A 5,000-nucleotide genomic window follows, 5' to 3' on the forward strand; every position below is an offset into this window, starting at 1 on the left:
ACCTACCTTTCAAGACATCCTGTATTTTAAAGACCTCCTCCTTTTTAAAGACCTCCTTCCTTTTAATGATCCTCTACGTTCTGAAGATCTCCTACCTTTTAAAGATCTCCTTTCTTTCGAAGACCTCCTACCTTTCGAAGACCCCCTGTCTTTCAAAGACCTCCTGTCTTTCAAAGGCCTCCTCCTTTTTAAAGATCTCCTACATTCTGAAGACCTCCTACCTTTCGACAAGCTCCTGTCTTTCAAAGACCTCCTCCTTTTTAAAGATCTCCTGCGTTCTGAAGACCTCCTACCTTTCAAAGACCTCCTGTCTTTCAAAGACCATCTTCCTTTCAAAGACCTCCTCCCTTTTAAAGACCTCCTCCCTTTTAAAAACCTCCTACCTTCTATAGGCCCCCTACCTTTTAAAGACCTACCTTTAAAAGACCTCCTTTGTCTTTAATGGTTCTTATTAAAAGCTTAGCTGATGAAGACTGATGTCGAGTCAGTTTAACCTCTGATGGTCTTGATGGACCTCACGTAACCTTTCCTTCTCTCCGGTGACCGTGGACAAGTGGACTTTTTTTTGCTTTACTAGCGCAAGCCTGGCTGCAGGCCTCTCTGGTTCCAGGCGTCAGACGATCATCTTCTTCTTTCTCCCCAGACAGTATGCGAAGGGGTGCGGTGTCGGGTGAACCCGTTGACCTCATCCGTTCATCCGTCCATGACTCTCATCCCTTCATTCAGCTCCCAGTGCTGGAGACTTAGCTGATAGTAAGATGATAGTAAGATGATAGTAAGATGATAGTAAGATGATAGTAAGATCGTAATTGCCTTTTTATTTGGCTGTAGACCAACTGACCATGATCTGGGTCTTACCCTTTAAATTGCAAAATAGGAAATATAACCATGTGCCATGTACCATAGCTTTTAGTATTTTTTTAAGATAAAAAATAATTTATTTTCCTCTAGAAAAATCATATATATATTTATTATTTATTATTGTTATGTTTTTATATTATTATTATTATTATTATCATGATTAATAATAATCAAAACAATGATTAAAAATAATCATAATAATAACAACAATAATAACAATAATAACAATAATAATAAGAACAATAATAATAATAACAATAATAATAACAATAATAATAATAACTAAAAGGCAAAAACTTTGTTGGAAATGGCCTCTCACAGCCCGTTCACTTGTCGTTTTTACTGCCTGTTTTGTTGGCCAAATGATAGCCCTGCTTGTGTCATAATGGTCTGTGGTGACCAAGAAATGGGTATTAAGAATGTTTTGTTTCCTTGAATAATCCCTGCTGTTTTGATGTTAGAATATAGAATAACACCGGGCCATAAATGTTATCTAAAAACAAAAAAATAGACCTGGAGTATCTCTCTTTGTAGATTATTCTTCAGAAATCTCATATTTCATACATCGCTTCCCTTCCTACCCGTCTAGCACCACAACCTTTTTTCTTCTATGGACCCATTTGAATGCCATGCAAACAGGGTGTGCCAGGGCCGCCCGCGGGCCTTTGGGAGCGACCGGGTCTGGGTTCCATGGAAATGAACCAACCCCACTAGAATTATGCTTTTGTTTTTTTTTGCTGTAAACTGAAATATATGACCGTTCTCTAATGGAACATGATAATGAGATTGATTGATTGATTGATCATGATTCATAATATTAACATTTCTTTACCAATGTCATGAAATCGGGATTGTGGATGGTACGTGTGGCTCAGCAACGCAATCTACTGGATGGAATCTGCACAACCCGTGCAGGGAGGAAGCTGATCGCTCCAGGAAATTATTATTTTTGCAATGGAAACAATTCATACAAATTCAAAGGAATCTCAGAAATATTTTGAGAGCTGGTAATTTGGAAAGTGTATTTTCCACATTAAATATCCAAGTCAACACAGCACTTCATCTTGCTGTCCTGAGAAGACAGAGCAGTGTGTTTTCGTGACTTTGAGCCAATGGTTCTTTATGTTCAGAAAATAAAAATAACTAAAATATTTCCAGTTGTTTCTGTGGTATGCAGAATGCATAATAATAATACTAATAATACTACTACTACTACTACTACTACTACTAATAATAATAATAATAATAATAATAAATTATTATTATTATTATTATTATTATTATTATTGTTATTATTATCAAGTGATGACATATCCTTCTTTATTCATTGTGAAAAAAAATCTTTATAAGCTTTATTTTTCTTTCACAAGCAGTTTTACTGCGAAAAACAAACCAAAATGCAAAACGTTGCAAATTGCATTTCTAGTTTTGAATCAAGCCGCTGCAAAATCAAGCATTTTTGGTCGCAACAATCACTGAAATAAACAGTGAAATTCTGAGGAACTGGTTACTACTTGTACTTTGAGTGGCACACACACATCACACACACACAAAAAAAAATAAAAAATAAAACACAGAAGGGAGGTCCACCCCCACCGCCCACCCTGCATTTACTGAGCGGGGGCCGTGAAGCCACGCCCGTTTTTGGAACGAGCGACGCGGCCACTTCTTGGCTTTTTTGTTCCCTTATTATGCGGTGGGTACTTTTAAGTGCTCATGTATTCACAAATGGACACATGCGCACATAGCAGCACAATTACACACACATCCACCCTCCATATTGTATTAAAAGTTTAAAATGATCCCATTCATGGTATTAACAGTGAGGTAGTTCCCTGGAGACGCCCAGTGATGTTTGACGGGCGGTGTACTGGTCACACGGCGCTGAAAGCAGAGCCTCCGTCCGCCCTCTGCCTGAAATATTCATTATTTACCTGTCGCTGTGGCTCGCGCCGCTGGGGCTCCGGTGTCGGGCAGGTCCTCCACACCTGTGTCCTACCCGAGTCCACCTGGGTACTTCCTCGGTCCTACTGGGGTACTTCATGAGTCCTACCCGGGTCCACCTGGGTAATTCCTGGGTCCTGCCCGGGTACTTCCTGGGTCTTACCCAAGTCCTGGGTCCTACGGTTCACCTGGGTACTTCCTAGGTCCTAGCTGTGTACACCTGGGTACACCTGGGAACACCTGAGATCAACTAGGTACTCCCTGGGTCCACCTTTGTACATCCTGGGTCCTACATGGGTACTTCCCGGGTCCTTACCAGGTCCACCTTGGTTCTTGCTGGGTCCTACCCCGTGGCCCCTGTGCTGGAAACCCTGGAGACGCGTGAACTTGATACTGTTTGTGTTCTCTCTGGTCCGAAGTCCAAACAGATGAAGCTGCCGCACGACATGACGGGACTCGAACCCTCAACCACTCAAACCAAATAGAAACTTTTGCTGTTGCTATGCACTGAGGGAAGCAAATAAGAAAAGAGAAGCAGGCAGATTTAAGGTCCCTATCGCCCTCTTTCCTGCTCTCTCATCCACTTGTCTTCAGTCTCTTTATTTACATCTCTCTTTCCTTCCCTCTCCCTCCCTCCATCACTCTCTCCCTCTCTCTCTCCCTCTCCCTCTCTCTCTCCCTCTCTCTCTCTCTCTCTCTCTCCCTCTCTGTTCATCCACATTCTCTCTGTTTTTATTTGAATCCCCATGCACCAGCTGTCCCTTCATCTCTCTCTGCCCACTTGTGGTCCTTCTGCTCATCCAGCGTTTTTTCTCTCGTCCTCTTCTCTGTTTTTTCCACCTTCCCTCGCTCTCATTCCGCCATTGAGAGGTGGAGGCCACCCCACCCTCCTCCTCTTCCTCCTCCTCCTCTTCATCCTCAATTCATCCGTAATTGTGGCCCACAATGCTCTCCGCCCACTCCGACCCATTCATAAAACCACGCACACACACACACACAGACACACACACACACTCATGCGCACACACACACAGACACACACACACACACACACACACACACACACACACACACACACACACACACACATACACAGACACAGAGAGAGAGAGAGAGAGACACTCAAAAACACACACACACACAGACATATGCACATGCACACACACACACAAACACACTCACTCACACACACATTTGAATATGTTGCTAATTGGTGGAAACCTGACGAACGTAAAGATGAGAAACATTATGAGTCACGTTGCAGAGTGAGGGGGCTAATTGTAGGAGAGAGGGAGGGAGGGAGGGAGGGATGGAGGGATGGAGACGGAGGGAAATAAAGAGACAGGGACGTAAAGGGAGAGAAGGGGGGAGAATTTAATTGGGAGGAGAGAGAGATGAGCACCGGCGACAAAGGAAGAGAGAGAGGGATGGAGAGAGGGGAGGTTATGGAGAGGGAAAGAGAGGAGAGGGAGATGGAGGGAGAGCAGGGGCAGGGGAGAGATGGAAAGAGAGAGACAGAGAGAATGAAAGGGATAGAGGGTGAGAAAGACGGATGGAGAGAGAAAGGGAAATGCAGAGGAAAAGAGGAGAGGGAGAAGGAATTAGAGAGAGAGACCTTTGTTTAAGACCCTTGTATTCTACCAATGTCAGTAATCTCGCTCTCCATGTCTCCCTCCCTCCCTCTGTCTCTCTCGCTCTGTCTCTCTCTCTCCATGTCTCTCTTGCTCTCTCTCTCTCCCTCCCTCTCTCCCTCACTCTCCCTCTGTCTCTCTCTCTCCATCCCTCTCTCTCTCTCTCTCCCTCCCTTACTCTGTCTCTCTCTCTCTCTCTCCCTCTCTCTGTCGCTCTCTCTCCCTCCCTCTCTCCCTCCCTCTCTCCCTCTCTCTGTCTCTCTCTCCCTCTCTCTCTGTCTCTCTCTCCCTGCCTCCCTATCTCTCCCTCTCTCTCTCTCCCTCTCATTTTCCCTCTTTCTCTCCCTCTCTCTCTGTCTCTCTCTCTCCCTCCCTCTCTCCCTCTCTCTGTCTCTCTCTCCCTCTCTCTCTGTCTCTCTCTCCCTCCCTCCCTATCTCTCCCTCTCTGTCTCCCTGTCTGTCTCTCTCTCTCCCTCCCTCTCTCCCTCTCTCTGTCTCTCTCTCCCTCCCTCCCTATCTCTCCCTCTCTGTCTCCCTGTCTCTCTCTCTCTCCCTCTCTCTCTC

The 5,000-nt window shown here is 44.6% G+C and overlaps 1 protein-coding gene across 1 annotated transcript in view; it reads left to right on the forward strand.

Moving 5' to 3' along the window:
* baiap2l1b (BAR/IMD domain containing adaptor protein 2 like 1b) overlaps positions 1 to 5,000 on the forward strand; it is a 52,296-nt gene that overhangs the window by 40,667 nt on the left and 6,629 nt on the right. The window lies entirely within an intron of this gene.

Source organism: Zeus faber (genome assembly GCF_960531495.2).
Source record: "Zeus faber genome assembly, chromosome: 11".
Lineage (NCBI taxonomy): Eukaryota > Metazoa > Chordata > Actinopteri > Zeiformes > Zeidae > Zeus > Zeus faber.